The following is a 17871-nucleotide window of genomic DNA, read 5'->3' on the forward strand; positions in this document are numbered from 1 at the left end:
AGTCCCAGGAAAGATTCATCTCCCACACAGGTGAGAATGAAGGAATAAGTGCTACAGCCAAAAATATCCTGTACATTTCCACATTTCACAACTCTACTGATTCAGATACACAGCTCCTCTGTTCATTTACCTCTTTTTTTTCTTATCCAATTAGCATCTCATTAACAACCTACCTATAGATGCAGATGTTCTACAGAAAAACCCAGCTCCACCAGCCATGACCTTGAGCTCTCCTGGAGGTGATATCTTGAAGATTTTTTACATATGCAAATAGCTGCACGCAACAATCTCTTTTGGGTTTTTAATCTCTTGATGACAGCATCTCCACAGCAAGAGCAAGTGGGGACATGTGAACATCTTTCCATTGCCCAATACTCATATTTCCCAGTTCATCATTTGTCTTCATAGACTGCTGCTACCAGCACACATTTATGGACCTTCCCTCCATTTATACTGGAGCAATAGTGCTATTTTAAGGAGCACAGTACTGAACAGTCCTGCAGGTTGAAGACTGTTGCAGGGACCATGTGCCACCATTGTACAGGAGTCCAGTGGAGGGAATGGGTCAAGTTCTGGAAATTTTCTTGAGCTAAAGTAGGTCCAAAAAAAAAAAAAAGGAAAACACTTGAGAAGAAAAAGCAGTAAAAAAATCTTAAAATAAACATCCTAAGACCTATGCCAGACCTTTGCCTGGAGACCCTCCACAGGCATTTGCTATCTCTTCCAGAGACCATGCAGTAAGAAAGGGAGGATGAGAAATCTAGAAGTCCACAGGTGGGTTACAGTCAATAGGATCTTGCAGCAATATGCTCCTTCTTACCTCACATGTGATTACACGTACATCAATCAAAAAACTAAATCTGCTTCATGGTCAGCTGATCTGCCTCAGTTTCCCAGGGACACCCTAGTCAAGGTATACATTGCTTCTGTACTCATTCCAAGCTACTTCTCAGAAAGGAGTCTCCCAGAGAAACACTGGGCATAATGCCATTGCTCTGTGATGTGTATTCCCTAGACACTAAAACACAGAAGGATGGAACAGTCTCTCTCTAGACTGAATACAAAGACATCCAATTATAAAGTTATCACACTGTCAGGGTCTAAATGAACTCTGGGCCTTGGCTGCCTCTAGAGAATGAATACAGGAACTGTTTCCTTCACTGCTGTTTACACATACCAGGTGCATTCTGAGGTGATCACACAATGTCAGGGACTGGAAGGGACCTCAAAAGATCATCTAGTCCAGTCCCCGTGCTAGAGCAGAAACACGTAGATCAAGTCACACAGAAAGGTGTCCAAACAGGTTTTTAATGTCTTCAGAGGAGACCCCACAACCTCTCTGGACAACCTGTTCCAATGTTGTGCTACCCTTATTGTGAAGTTCTCTAATATTTGTGGAACCTCCTACATTCCAGCTTGCACCCATTGCCCCCTTGTCCCTGTCATTGGACATCACTGAGAAGAGCCAGGCCCCATCCTTCTGACACTCACCCTTTACACATTTATAAACATTAATGAGCTCATGTCTGTCTGCTCTTTTCCAAGCTAAAGAGACCGAGCTCCCTCAGTCTTTCCTCATAAGGAGATGCTCCACTCTCTTAATCATCTTTTGTGGCTCTGCACTGGACCCTCTCAAGCAGTTCCCTGTCTTGAACTGGGGCCCAGAACTGAACACAGTACTCCAGATGTGGTCTCACCACAGCAGAGGGGAAGGAGAACCTCTGTTAACCTACTTAACACACCCCCTTCTAATGCACTCCAGGATACCATTGGTTTTCTTGGCCACAATGGCACAGTGCTGGCTCATCACCACCCTGCCAGGACCCCCCAGGTTTCTTTCACCTACACTGCTCTCCAACAGGTTAGTCCCAAACCTATACAACCTATACTGGTACCTGGAGTTGTTCTTGCCCAGATGCAAGACTCTACACTTGCCCTTGTTGTATTTCACTAAGTTTCTCCCTGCCCAACTCTCCAACCTGTCTAGGCCTTGCTGGATGTCAGCACAGCCTTCTGGTGTGTCACAAAACTGGGAGGAGTGGCTGACATCAGCAATCTTGCTAATAATGCACTACTCTATTCCCTCATCCAAGTTGAGGATGAATATATTGAATAGTACTGGTCCCAGTACTAACCCCTGAGGGACTCCATTAGATACAGAGCTTGTACTAGATGCTGTCCCATTGACCACAACTCTCTGGCTTCTTTCCCTCAGTCAGTTCACAGTCCGCCTCACTACCTGATCATATGGACAACATTTTCTCAGTTTAGCTGCAAGGGTGCTGAGGAGACAAATTCTTTACTAAAATATAGACCACATCCACTGCTCTACAATCATCTATACACCTGTACATCTTCATAAAAGGCTATCAGGTTGGTCAAGCATGACTCCTCCTTGATGCACCATGTTGAGAAGTATCCTTTACCCAGGCTTCAGGAAGACTTCAGACTTCCCTGTGATGAGGGTCAACTCTGCATATTGGGCCCTCCATTCCCTTCACAAGTGAGTCACCAACAACCAGAACCCTTCTCTTCTTCCTTGTGGAAGAGGTTATCATAGGCCTTCCAGGAATATCTGATTGAGTTAAGACCTCTGGAGTACATTACATTGCCTCTCCTCCTTTTTGACAGCCAGTTCTTCCTTCAGGACCCCATATCTGTTTCTGAAAGGATAACTGAGGAGATGGGAGAAGTTGAGAGCAGATCAGCCTGCTTCCTCAAGCAGGGACTGTCTCCATTGCCCCCAGTCTCTGGAGACTGTCCCGCTGCCTGGTGACAAGAGGGGAGGGGATCCTCCAATTTACCTGAGGCCTCAGCCTGCTTCCACTCAAGGAAACAGGCTCCAGCACTTTCTACGTCCAACAGCCTTGACACACGTTTGTCTGGAGCCCCTGTCAAGGTACCCACAGCTTCTCTAACAGCTTTTGATGGAGTAGCAACATGGCTAGATCTCTATAAGAAACTGACCCCTTCCAGCTCAAGAAACAGGTAGGCTCAGTTAGGATGAGCACCCTAGACCTTCAACCTCTTAGAGTGATCAAACTTACCTTGTGTATTGGCAGAGGCTCAACACTCACGCCCATACAAGCCACAGTTCACACACAGGCACCAGTTGCTCACCCTGTGTGCTATGCAGGTAGCAGCTGCCGCCCACTGAGAGGCTACTTAAGTCCTGGTAGCCCACTAAAGGGTGGGCAATGCCAGCTTCCCCCACACTAGCTCAGCTGCCAGCACCACTGCACAGGCTGCTGACCCCCCCAAAAGATGTTTCCATTGGCCTTTTTTGCTTTGGATCCTTTCCCCAGCACAGCCTTACCTGCTCTGAAGCTGGCCTCTGCAGAAATGTCTCAGGGAAAAAGAATAAAGGAAAAAGAAAAAAAAATAGATATATAGGGAGCAAATAAAAATGAATACTTAATAAAAACATAATCAGAACAAATTTTACTATAAGTTACATTCACAGTCATTACATTACACAATTGCTTATTAGGTGATCTTAGAAATAATCAAAATATGATACCAGAACCCCCTGAAAAAAATCATTAGGACAGATGTGTCATACACATGAAACAGCCAACTTACACTTGCTAGTCAGAGTCGCACACGTAAGGAAAAATCCTTGAGAATGCAAGACTGCCCCAGACAGCAAACATTTCTGTCCTAGCCCCACACACAGGGTAGCTAACTCGAGAGTCAATTACCACCATTCCAGCAACTCTTGAATAATGTATTACAATATGAAATATTCAGAAGAATATGGGTTAATAATGCCAGTACAAACCAGGATAGACAGCCCCATATTCATCATTTGCTAATGTTCAGCCTTGAGCCAGACCAGAGTGGGAGACACAAGATAAATGACAAAGAGCCAGACAGGTTCATAGTTAAAAACATGATAACTTACCACAGTCCTCCACTAGTGCTGAGCTGGAAAGGAGGGAAGATGATTTATAGACATTATCTTGCTTTATTTTTGTTTAAAAGCTTGGCAGTGGAGAGTGAAGTGATACTGAAAAGACTGCACAGTGTCCTGGTAGGAGACTTGATATATCCTTCTAAAATAGAGTTAGCAAATGTCTCTGTGAACCCTTTTGAGCAAAATGGTGAGCCAATAGGGAAATGCTTTTTAACTGAACAGTCTTTTATTGATGCTTTCACCTCTGTGGGTGTACATTCGACTGAAGGAAAGAGAAACAGTGAAAGGGACTGGTGTGAGGGTACCACAAAGTCAAAGCTTTCTTCAGTGTACCACCACTGCATTGAGAGAGAGCTGTTGCATCATGATATTCATGGCTTCTACAGTCCTAATCTGTCCTTAGGGTAACATCAGCATCCCCCAGCATCCAGACAGAGGATACTGAAGGAAAATGAGGGAAGTCAAGTGAGATTGGCACCAGGGAGATGGTTTATTTTCTTCCCTACAAATTATTTTTCTCTAAAACAGCTTGTTTAATTTTTTAGCCTATAGACTCACCTTACAATGATCTCAAAAAAAAATCTGAAAAAATACTGTGTAAAAAGACTTGCTTCAGTCTCACAGAGTATGAGGAGACAGTCTGTATGGAAAAACCTCCTCTGAGTGCACACTCAGTAACCCAGCTCCCCATGCCTGGTGGTGAGGCAAGCACTAGTGAGGAGAGCAAGACTTGGGAGAAAAATTATAGGGGAAAATGATAGTGTTGTTTGTTTGTTTTTTAAGTCCCAAGATGACTTGATAAAGAGTAATGCAAACCTCTCCTTTCTGAAGTTGATGCCTTCTGGGTATGTTATTTTTATTATTTTTTACTGAAGAAAAGTTATCTGTGTTAAACCTCTTCAATACATCTTGTTCTGTTCAAACATAGCAAAGGTTTATGTAAATTTGTTATTTTCTGTAGAAGTGTCATATGGCTTCACATTTTATTAAATATTAATACATTTGTCTAGGGAAAAAAAATATAAATTCCTTCCGGAGGATTTGCCAAGGAAGTAGAAGGTTAAACTGAAGGAATTAGAGCTGGTGTTGTCTTCTGGGGAATCTCATCAGAGCAGATCCTTCCTCTGGGCTAACTTTCATTACATAAAAGATTTTCTGTACTTTCCAGAGCCACAGTAGGGAACAGGCAAAGCAATAAAGTAAGCACAGGAGCTGACCATAGCACTGGAGCTTACAACTAATCCTCTCTCTGGAGCACGAGAGCAAAGAAGGAAGGGAGGTCAAGATGCAGTTTGTAAAATTTTTATAGACACTTGTTCTGTTTATTTGAGCGATACCCTGGAACTTTGTGCTTTGAAGAATGTGGAAATATCAGAATATACCTTTCCCTCCTTCCATCCCCATCCCTAAATAGAAAACTGCTGTGGTTCTTTTGACTTCCTTCCCACATTATCCCTTGATATATCAACAAGTTGGCCATGAGCCAGCAGTGTGCCCTTATGGCCAAGAACGCCAGTGGTATTTCCATGCTGCATTAAGAATGAGCCTTCAAGAACGAACCATTTCTTAGCCATTTTGAGCTTCACATCTGGATCATCTAGAGCACAAACACTCAACTCCTCCCATTTTTGTAAGGAATTTCTTGTACAACCCACAGAAGCTCAGATGTCACCACCCTATTTCGTTTCATGGCTCCATACTCCCAGCACCCTTTCAGCTAGTTTAACAACTTTGCAGGTTTTTCCTTATTTCAGCTCCCGCTCCTTTGTCCTGCTTGTTCTTTCCACTTTTTGAATAAGCTACCTCTCAACTCTTCCCCCCATATACATGCACCTCTTTCCACACTCAGCTGGATTAACAATTATTTCTGCAATGTTTCCACACGAACGATTTCCCTGTTTTTTCAGTCACATGTATTTACAGCAATGCCTCTATTGCCGAGGTAATCTCTACATCTCATGCCTGACCTTTTTCTTTGTCCTGATGAGAGCAGGAGTAAAAAAAAATTAAAAGGCAATAGAAGATATACCTCCTTTGTGCTTTTCTTGAACACTGGATGCCTTCCTTTCTATTCTTGAATCCTTTCTGAATTAGAAATTCTGTACTGTTGTGATCTACAGCAAGAGATCCATTTTGATTGCCTGTGATGTGGCTATTTCAGTCTCATCAGCTCACACACAGTCCCCTTCTTTCCATTTTTGCAACAAAAAGAACTTTGTGCTATATCAAAGCAGGATCTTCCTGGGGAACCATTCAATTGACTTCCTTAAAGCCTCATGCCATGAGTACTGCATGTAGAGTTTCAAAATGCACTGACACCAATATTTTAAGAGTTCCATTTTCTCTTCTCTCCTACTAGCTCTGGTGAGGAGATCTTAGTGTAAGGACTTTGATATTTTTCTCTCATCTTAATAGGAAAAATGTCTCTGGCATGCACATATGCAGTAGGCAACAAACGAGACAAACCTGGATACAAATATCTGTAATATCTGGCAAAGACTGGATCAAACCCCAACCATAGCAAGAACTTATTCTTGCTTCAATTGCTAGGAAATGCATTTGTTGGTCCTATTCATCAATCACCTACTATGCTATCAGTCTTTGTTCCATTTTGCTTCCCCAGTACAGAAGTTCTCCTGTATTTGATTTTCTGACACTGGAGTAGAAATCAGATAGTTGACAAGGACAAAGAAAGAAATGGGACGCAGAGTTAAGCTCAATTTGTCATTTGTGTAAGTCTTGCTACTCCACTATAATGATTCTCTACTCCTGGCACTCTTATAGTTCAAATATATCCTTTTTGTTGAGCATCTCGTTTTCCTAAGTCAATTCTTTTGGATTAATAAAAAAACCTCCTGAGCACTGGTTGACAGGCCAGTAGCTTGGCATTTGCCAATACAGAGGATCCCGAAGGCAGATAAGACAAGGCTCCTTGTTCTGAGGTTACTAGTATAAGAGATCAATTTTGAGTGTGGTCAGCAAGTAGCAAAATAAGGCCCCCTTTCACTCCAAGGAGAGAGTTGTCATATCTAGAATAGTGTGCATGTACATGCTTTAGTATGCAAAGAAATTAAACTAATGATGCAAAATGAGTATGAAGATTTGCAACAGAACAATTAAATTGTTCTGGGAAAACATTTCCCACTTTTAATCATGGTAATTAATTTCAAAGATTAAGAGGATTCATAGATGAAAATAAAGCATTAAGATTAGAGAAAGGATAAGCATTTTACTGGGCATTTGGGTATTCACAGGGTTTTCTCATTAATTTTAAGAGCACAGATGATGAAGATATAAAAATACATAATATTTATATACTGTAGTGCTTTTTATCTTCAAAGCATTTTGTAAACACTACCTCAGTTGCAGGAGTTGAGAAGAAATGGATTTCATTTTATGAAAGTAAATGATTCAGTTGCCTCTGTATTAGCCTGCAGACAAAAGACACCCTTGGCATTCACTTCAAGATACAGGTAAGCTGAAAATGTACATCAGATGTACTCAAGATGTACTGTTGAAAAGGAAAAAAATCTAGCAACTGGAAAGTATAAAAAGTAGCACGAAGAGTCTGATGGTGAAATTCATTCCACTGCACAAGGAATTGAGGGATGTAACCAGTGCATAGATCCTACTCAGCCTCCAATGAATTTCACCTTCAAGTCCTAAAGTAGACAGACACACATTAGCTACTACACAGTTCACAGTTGGCTCATCTCATCCTAACCATGAACATGTAAAATCTAAAACATTTTTACTAGTTGTCCCTGTTCAAATGGACAGGTAGATTGCTTCATGAGTTTCTGCTCAGCACATCCTATCTGTCACAGTGTGCTAACTTGCATTCAGGATACTCTTATCCAAAGTAGTTTCATTCTTGCCTATGACATGTTATGAAGTTCAGCAAACTACCTCTCATGCTATTCACAAAACAAACTACTGACAGGCTCCTGTAAAAATGGGCCCACCTTCCCTGCTTGTTGCTATGACATAACACCACTGATACTCAAAATATTGTAATTAGAAATTAAGCCAAGGTATTATTCTCAATGTGCCTTTTAACTTTATACAAGCTCCTTAATACCTAAACTCCAACACAACTCAAGGACAGAGGTGATGACTGTGGTATCACTTAACTCACCCTTGCCCTTGAAGCTTCCCTTTCCCCAACCCAGCCTTAAACTCATGCCTGAACTCCCAGCTGGAGCAGCTTCTGGTGGTCTCTCGAGAAAGCCCTTGCTCAGGTTGTAAATAGCAACCTAGTACACTGAAATAATCCACCTGTACCTTCCAAACAGAAAATGCATGTTAACCATTGCATGGGGTAACGTTTGGGGTGCTTTGCAAAGGCAGTGCCCAACCCTTAACCTCAGTCAGCCACTACAATCCAACACAACCACACAGCTCACAGAGCTAAATGTTGTGCAGTGACACCAGGTTCACAAGGCAGTCATAGAGAACAACTTTGAGAATAGCATCTGGCAGAACATATAAGCATGTAGCTTAAATACCAAAAAATACAAATCCTTCAGCAGCTTTAATTTCTAAGAAAACGGGAGAAAAAAGCAGCAAACTGACCTTGCTCACATGTATAGATACATTTAGCTTATTGTGTATACTAGTATTTGCTTATTTCTCCTTAAGAAGAGCTCAAGCAAATTACCACTGAAGAGCTCTTATCTATGCTGTGTTCTAAGAAGTCAGCAAAAGACTGATTCAGACTGATGGGAAGAACTGCCTCACAGCTCCACATGAGTGTGCAAGTGGAAGTCAGGATCCAGCAGGCTGGAATAATTCTAATGACTTGTTTGCAGTTCTGCGTGGATGGGAGGTGTTTGTTGTTGTGATTTTTTAATTGCTAAGTCCTTCTGTAGCACAATTTACTTTCATTTGAACATTAGAGTAACCCGTGACATTTAGAAAGTGTTTACGTGAGAGAGAGTGACTGCTGGAACAGGTGCTACCTGGTGAGCAGTGACATACTGTAGAGAAAGGAATATTTGAAAGAAGCATCTGAGAGATGTTAATATGGAAGCTCACTGGGACAGTTAAAGACAAACTTCTGAAAGAATCTTGAAGTCAGCTAATGACACAATGCAGGGACTCTAATCGTATCATATTTGCCATACGCAGAGAAAGTGCACAACCCAAAACAAGACTCCATCTACCTACTGCTTTAAAAGCACTAGTATAATAAATTGCTCTGAACTGAAAACAGGTATGTGCTAAATCAGCTTGAAGAGAGCATTTGAATTGGACAGTAGTGGGAAATGGAGATTTGAAGCTATTAAAGAACATTTCACTATATATCCCTAAAAGCCACACTACTGCTCTCAGTAAATACTAAAAAAATAACCTGTCCTAACCAAAAATTTGAAGGAGCTAAGAAGTATGCACTTAGACATATGTAACTACTCAAAGGCAGTGTACATACAATGTATTGTAGATGTACTACGTATATACACAATATAAATTAGAAAAAATGATAAATATGTAGTTTAGATTTTTTGAAGAATACTGCTAAAAGAAGGAAAACAAAGTGAACAGGAAGTTTTTCTTGCTTTTTTCATAACACAAATTAATTTCACGGAACTGTTTGACACGTATATTTTCCAACATTCAGGGCAATGACTCAGGGACATCTTTCTAATCTAGTATTAATGTTCCAGAACATTAAACAACAGCTATTTAAAGTTCAGCCTTTTCAAATCAATAAGAACAACTCATTTGCACTCAAGAGCTTTAACTCTGAATACGAAACACCTCCTAAAACACAACAGCCAACACAAAGCATCACAACACAGGGGTAAACCAGAAGCAGCAGGCCAGCACTGACCACAGCTCCACACGCAAACTCTCCTACTTTGGGGAGGGGATACAGGTACTACCAGGGTCAAGCCAACCCTACTCAGCGAAGGGTGCAGAGGAGCAATATTTTCTTCTTGAGAAAGAAAGCTCAGATTTTGCTGACAAGATCAGAATTTCCCTTTCTGCATGTTTCTGCCTGACAGAAGATATTGTTAGCTCAGTTAACAACAGAGGGGGAGAGATTGGTCAGCATTACTCATAGCATCATACACCTGTTAGACCAAAAGGAAGAGAGGTCATATGTCCAAGGTAGGCAAAAAATTACACCCACAATTACTTTAAAGTGTAAAATACTTTTTCACTGCTTACACCCAACTAGAAAATAAGATCTTGGAAGCACAGTGCCTGCATCATTTCAACTTCTTGTACGAATACAAAATAAATAGATCTGTGAAACTGTATCACAAATAGAGTAACTGGGAGACCAAGGGATAAGAATCCTTAACATTAATCACAAAGCTTGTTATATGCTTTTACCATAGAGAACTCAGTTTCTGGAAGAAGAATAATTTTGAAATAATTTTCTTTAAAGAACAGTAAAGGGTTTGAATAAACCACATGAATCTACAACTCTAGGTCTGATCTGAGGGATCGGAACACACCCCACTACTTTCTCCTCATTTGTGCCAAGTTACTTACCTTCACTTGAGTACAAACCCAAAGCAGTAACAGATCCAGCTGCTTAACTGGAGTACCCACTGACACTCTGAAATGCTGTGATGCTCACACAAGCAGACATTACCAATAATCAAATCCCAAAACATCAATATACTCAAATTTCTCTGCTAAAAAACAAAATAACTTCCCAGAAAGTGTTGAAACAACATAACTAGCATTTTTAGATCAGATTAGATTTAGATTTAAGGCTTTTCTCACCCTAATCTTTTGATCTTTTCATTTCATCCCCACTTGTAACAAAAACAAGCATTTAAATATCACAGTTTTTCAAGAAAACTCTATTTTTCAGCCTTCTTGAAAAATAGGAGCTAACATTTACTTCCAAATCACAGAAAACCAACAAACCCGTACATATGTAAACAAGATCAGAATTTAGCTCCTATTGCTCAGATAGAAATCTGACTACATACCCAGAAGACATCACAGGCTCACAACCAATCCCAGATTTGTCTTTACCACCAAAGATCAAGCCCAGTCCGAGTTAAAAACTTGTTCTCAGAAGCATGAGAAACAAAAACTTCCAAGCACTTCTTTCTTCTTACAAGCCCAATTAGCACCATGCCTGATTCAGAAGGAGGTATTGTCCACAAATGTGGCTCAACTCCCCCATGTCATCAGCATCACCTGGGTATTGCAACACAGCTTTGCTTTCTCTGTTTCCAGATTGGCTGAGGGTTGGTTTCCTCAGCAAACTCCAGAATTAGAGAAAAGCTTTTTGCCTTAGAACTAGATTAGTTCTGCTTTACTGAACACCCAAAGCTTATGATATTTAAGTTCATGAAATTTTATTACCTTTAACAATCATGTTACAAGAACCTGAAGCTTCAGCAAAATTAAGAGAAGACTGTTTATCTTAAGAAATTCTTGGGTTTGCAATTCAATAAACTCCCTAATAAGTCGCAAGTTTAAGTCTTCATTGGACCACAACCAACGGCGTAATTAGCCTGGTGCACACCTCAGCTCCTAACCCCTGCACAAAGGCCCAGTGAAGTAAATCTGAGTTTACCCATTGTAATGCAATGGAAAGCACTGCAGCAAAGTCCAAGGCTGCAGCAAATGAGGACTTGCCTAAATGCAACAGCCATGAGTACAGAAACAAAGGAAAAAATCTACCTACCTTCAGAAGGCCTCAGGGACGCAGAGATCTCCAGTAAGAAACCTCTTACCTCCACTGCCAACCCTTAAATGAGGTCTGGGAAGGGTCGGATCCTGGCTCCACCCCTTCCAGTCACTCAGGCACATTGCTTGCACCTGTTGCTTGCACCTGTTGCTTGCACCTGTTGCTTGCACCTGTTGCTTGCACCTGGGTTGGCCCTGCCCTCCCACTAGGAGCTCAATCACTGCTTCAGGCCGTGACTCAGCATTTCTGCTATACCTGTTCAAAGCACAGGACTGCAAAGCAGTTTCTTAAAAAATGAAAGGCTTGAGTCTTCAGTAAGACAGCCCTAAGTGTTCCATTTTTACCCTCCATTATTATTGTTACTGTTCATTGAGGCTCATCTACTGTAACAAAACTCAGCAGAGATGAGGCCACTACTGCACCCTGCAGACGCATAGTCAGGAGTAGTTCCCTAAAAGATAGAAGTAAACAAAATAGAAGGATAAGAGTGGTTATTCTCATATTAATAGACTGTAACTATTAAGGAGTGCTACAGTGTTGTCTTGTTTTATCCACAAACATCTCTATTTCTCCTTAGGGGAAAAAAAAAGACCTGGTCCATATGGTGCCATATAGTCACATAGTTGCATGGTATTTTGGTAGTTCATGGTAAGAGAAGAAACAAAACTTGCTACTCTAAGCTCAAATCTTTCTGTATACAAAAATAATTCAAATGCAAAGTTATCTGGATTAATTGCCTTTTGTGTAACAAATTCTAGGCCTGCACTCAGACGTTCTTCATACCATGTGTATAGTGAAAACAACAGACTTTCCCTGTCTTCCTCCAGCTTTACAGCAGGTGATATCTTCTGTGAAGAAACACTTTTTTATACCTGCACAAGCAAAAAGAGACAACCCCAGTGAAAACAGGGGGTTGCCAGTAGTGTTTAATTTTGGTGTAGAAATGATGAGGAGAAATATCTTGACCGGAATTTGCCTGGCATAAGAAATAAGACATAGGGATGAGCTTCATCTCATACCCTTGTACCTTTCTAGAAATGTCCCAGTGCCTTACACAGTCTGTAGCTTTGGAGACAAAGCTCTGTAGCTCTGATCCTCTTAGCTCTGGTAGGATCCAATCTTTTCTAAGTATCTGTCTTGAGATAAATCTTTACTGTTTCTCCTTTTCTCCATTGACTGTAAAGGAAATCTGTGCCTATATTTGAGTGTAGAAAACTAAAGTGATGTGAATCCCAGTTCAAACAAATGCTGATTTTTGCATTTGTTCAGGACCCACAAGGCTGCAGATGTTCACTATGAGGCAGAGCTTCAGTCAATATTCATGACCTAGGGAGTCGAGGTGCTGCGCTGACACAGCAGCTGACAAGAGGGAGAGAGCCCTTGTCTTTTGGAAACCTCCTCTGACTCAGAGAAGAGCTTTGTGAGCAGTTGTTTATTTTTGGCATGACAGCCAACTGAAATATCAAATCAGAATACTCTGATCCAAAATATATTTTCTTGGCAAACTGTGTCAGGTGACAGACAATATTTTGTTCATCAAAAAGTAAACAAGCAAAAATAATTTCACTTCATTTGCTTTATTCTCTTTATTGTTATAAGTTAAGCCCAGACAGAGTTATTCCCTCCAAACTGGAAATCTGATGCCTTCTGTGCATAATAAAACAATTTTGTTTTTTACAAAAACAATCAGCCAAATAAGAATAATTTTGGTTAACACAAATTTTCTGTTTTCAGTGAGGGAATTATTCATCCAAAGAGACTCGAAGCATTACAATCGTTAACTAATTATGGCTTGTGATGTCCCCAGTGCAGTGGTAAGAGGACATTTCCACATTATTCAATTCTGGCTGGACTGGAGTCAGCGCATTTGCAAAGACTGATGAAGCATCAGATCTTTTGAACGTGACACTGTGCAACACATCCCAAGGTATCAATTTGTTGAAAAGAGCAGGTGCTTTCTTTTTACTTACACTAAGACCAGTATGGGTTGGCTGCAGCATGCTTCATGCTGTAGTATTTAATGACATAAGGACTCTGAGGTCATGAATATTGTGTCACTTCCTGTCATTGAGGTCACCTACTCATTTATATGGTATTTGTCGTATCAGAAGCAGCCATGAGAAAGGAAGGGGCTTATCAGAAGAAAAGAAGTGAGGTAGTGCCACCATAGATCACATCAATTTACATCAGTATGAAACTTTATAGTGAGTTTTTTGGCTGGTGAGGGCTATGGTAATACACAAGCCACGTTTTCAAGCAGATATAATCTGTAAATCATAGAAAGGTATCTACCCCGTGGTCCCTTGGGCATCTGCATGGTCCCTTTGGCCTGTGGATGCCCCCTCCCTGGAGGCATTCAGAGCCAGGCTGGATGGGGCTCTGAGCAGCCTTTTCTCAAGGAAGGCCTCCCTGCCTATAGCAGGGAGGTGCAACTAGATTATCTTAAGGGTTCCTTCCAACCCAAACTATTCCACAATTCCATGATTCTAAACAGGTTTTAACGTTTCTAAATTCTGATCAAGTTCTAATAGTCTTAGTATCTGAGTCTCATAATTTCTGTGTCTGCTCAAGTGTTTTCTAATCTGCCAGTTCTTATCACTCTAGAGGGAGCTTTCTTACAGAATAAGGAAACCAAGACCTTAAATCAAATCTCTCTCACTGAACTGAGTTTTTGTACATTTTCTTTGTTATATGCTTGAATGATTCTGAGCAAAATGTTTGTTGCTGAGTACTATACCATCTAACTTAACCACTGAAGTAGTGAGGCAGAAGACAGAGGAAAAGATGCACTGGGTTAATGAACCATGCTCACATCTATGCTTTCTGCAAAAGACTTTCCAAGTTGAAATTATGGAGGTTTCCTTTGTGTCATTCTACTTATCAGAAGTCTTTAATTCTTCCAAATACTTCACCACTGGGGTTTGATATTATGATGATATTACAGGAACAGTTCTGGAGAGCAAGGTTTTAAGAAGTTCTGAGCATTATGAGGTAATGTTCTGCTATCCCTTTAAAGGCACTTCTCTGCCCAAGAACTGCTCTCCTGAATTTTGTGCTGAATGAGGACTCAGCATTTAGAAAATTATACAGCCTAGAAAATATCATATGCAGAGATAATACTAACCAATCTGTCATAATCTTCACAATTTAAATCTATCCTAAATCCTTTTTTTCCAATGGAGTAATTTGTACTTTAAGAGTTTCTGATTGATTCATGGAAACAAATTGTTTTGTATATCACATTAGTCAGCTATTTGTATTCCTGATAATGATTGTTTTCTGTTTGTTTTCCTCCATGTACACGATCAAAGACTACCAGATAAACAACTCAGATGGTAGAAGAGGTTTATGTTCGCCGATATTTTTAGCTCTAGCAGAAACATATGACATTGTGTTGAATATTTTCCATTTATTTTTGAGAAATCAGAAGGTGTTGCCAGCTAGCTGCTTCACATTATGATCTGCATTGCAAATACTTAAAAGTTCGCAGTCTGAAAATTAGGTCCTACTAAGAGGCACAAAAGATTTCCCTGCTGTGATGAACTTCATCCAAGAACTGAAAGTTAAAATACACATTCTGTCAGGAAGAAGCACGCTGCAGTAATCAAACTGGAGATGGACAGAAATACTTATTTGAAATGTTCTTCTGAATCTGAGGCTGGCTTGGTTTGAATGGGATGCTGAAAGGAAGACTAAAGAGGAGAAAGATATGTATCATTGGTACCCACAATAATTGCTGCATGGGAAGCAGGAAGAGACCCTGGCTCTATTTGCATCTCATTTCACTGCCAGTGTGGACAAGCAGAAAGCCACCACCATAAAGATTTTTCTATTTATCTAGTGATTCAGACAGTTATCTGGGAGAAGTCTCTCTGCAAGACTACCTACTCCCTGGTCTTTCCACTGCTCTTGCCAGAGAGGGTGTCAGTGAACTCAGCGCAACACATCCCTATCAGTGCCTAGGCAATAATCTCAGACTCACTTCTCTCCCAGCAGCTCATGACTTTTTCAGTCGCGCAAACCAGGTGCTCCATGCTATTTGTTGCATCGCCACTCTCTAAGCCATCTATGCTTGACTGTTTGCCAATTTTTCTTTTAATCAAACATCTCTTTCTTCCTGTTTGTGCAGAAATCCATCACAGAAAGCACTATTATTTACAGTATCTCAGGCTACTGGCTATGTCCAAAAATAGTGCTTAACAACAGGAGGTAAAAATCTTTCATTAGTACCTCTGTGGAAAATGCTACATCTAGTGCCAGCCATGTAATTACTGCTCTTTCCACCTCCAATAAAATTTATAGGCAGTACTGCCATTTAGAGTTCCATAAGCATAGACTTTCATACTTTATGGTGAGTATATTAATAGCTCCTAACTACTGAAGTTTCTAATCATCCATATTGAAAAAAAGAAAATTATTACCACCCTATTAGAGAACATTTTAATGTTCTATAAGCACATTATTTGCACATTTGAGTATAAGTAATCAATAAGTCCTTTCTAAGGAGATTACTGTAATGTAAAAAAAAACAAGATAATGAGTCTGTAGATTATGGGATGTTAATCTCCTGCTTAGAACCAGAAAAACTCCTGAAAGAGAAAGAGGTGATGTTCTTGTCGTGGGTACTGTCTTGGTCAATGCAAGGTCTGAGCTTGTGTTGTCTGGAACAGAGTCGAAGAGTAACAGGTTGAGGTAATGGTTTATGGGCAACAAAGGAGAATTGTAACTTCTGTAGAATGGAAACCAAAAGGTTATATGTGGAGCCTATCCTAAAACTGTTTATGAGCTTGTTCAGAGCTGTGCCAAACACTATTCTGAGTCTCTCCAGGGATGGAGACTTGACAGCATCCCCAGGATTCACTCCAACGCACTACTATCTCTCTTGGAACTCAGCATCAAAGACAACAGAGAAATCCACATTTGTGAAAATTTTGCCATAAAACAAGTTAAATCACCAGCGTTATGACTGCCGGGGAGCACAAAAGTACAATTGTGTTTCCCTGGTGCTTCCAGGAAGCACTCGGGAGTCTATCAGGGGTTGAGGGAGGCCCCTCTCATTGGGCTGTTCCTAAAATGCTGTGGCTGTATCACTCTGCTTATTGTTCCTAAACCAAGTGGGAGATGCAAGTGGAAGCAGCAACATCCTTCCCTCAGGCAAATAAACATCAGCAGACAAAAAAAATCTTAAAGATTTCTACTGCTGTTGTCCCATTATTCCCATCAGATAAACATAGCCTCTAAAGATGTGATAACACGGCATGCATCAATGATAAGCAATTTCCAGGTGAGACACCTGCGTCAGCTGCCGCACAGCACCTCACCACTGCTGAGTCTAATTATATATCTGGGTATTTTCATCTGATAGCCCTGCGTGCCCCAGCTGGAGACTTCTCTGTCACTTCGTGCAGCTCTGAAAGTTTCCATGACATGAAGTGATGACCTGGTGGAGTGAGCAGAGTGAGTGAGTAGCACAGCAGGGTGGACACCCAGCTCCGAGGCGTCCTCCATACCCTTCTTCTTCCCCATGCCCCACCATGCTGTGGTATCAGATGCAAAGAGGTTTATATTGCCAGCAAAGTACCTCCAAAATCCATCACTTCTCCCTTCCATAGCTTTCCAATTTTGCATGCAATCAGCCTCAGCAGAGGCACATTGTACCTCACTGCTACTCAACCCTAGGGTCTCCTGTAATTGAAGATCTCTTCGAGTTCCCTTTTGATTATCTGTCTGAAAACAAAACTCTGTAGCTAAGCATTACTTCTTTTTTATGTCGCTGCCGCTGTATCAGGGCAGTGGCATTAATTTTGGACACTTCATCAGAAAAATCTCCTTTTGGATTTCCTACTCACAGCCCCAAGTCAAGCAAAACAAACAATGAAACTACTGGGACTGAAGAAAGGAACAAGGTATTAGGCTTTTTATTAGTTGCAGAATTTATTTCTCTGCTGTTTCAGCTTGCTCTCATCTTTGCCACAAGGCAAACATCTAAATATATTTTATGGAAGAAAATGATGCAGGAGCTCCGTGCCCAAGACATGGTGCTGGGCAGCACAGGGCCTTAAAAGTCTGCAGCACCTTTGCCTGCATTTTGAAAGCATAAATAAGGAACAGAAGGATTTGTGCACACCATGGTTTCACATACCACCCTGTCCCTGCCATAAATATACCCACCCATGTACGTGCAGCACTGCACGCTGGTGAATTTGTCAAAATTGCAGAGGGTGCCAAGAAAAGGCTGCTTGCTTCCCATCTCCCATTCAGTGATATCTGAGATAATTTCACAGCCTAATTT

This window comes from Meleagris gallopavo, chromosome 8 (assembly GCF_000146605.3).
Source record: "Meleagris gallopavo isolate NT-WF06-2002-E0010 breed Aviagen turkey brand Nicholas breeding stock chromosome 8, Turkey_5.1, whole genome shotgun sequence".
NCBI lineage: Eukaryota > Metazoa > Chordata > Aves > Galliformes > Phasianidae > Meleagris > Meleagris gallopavo.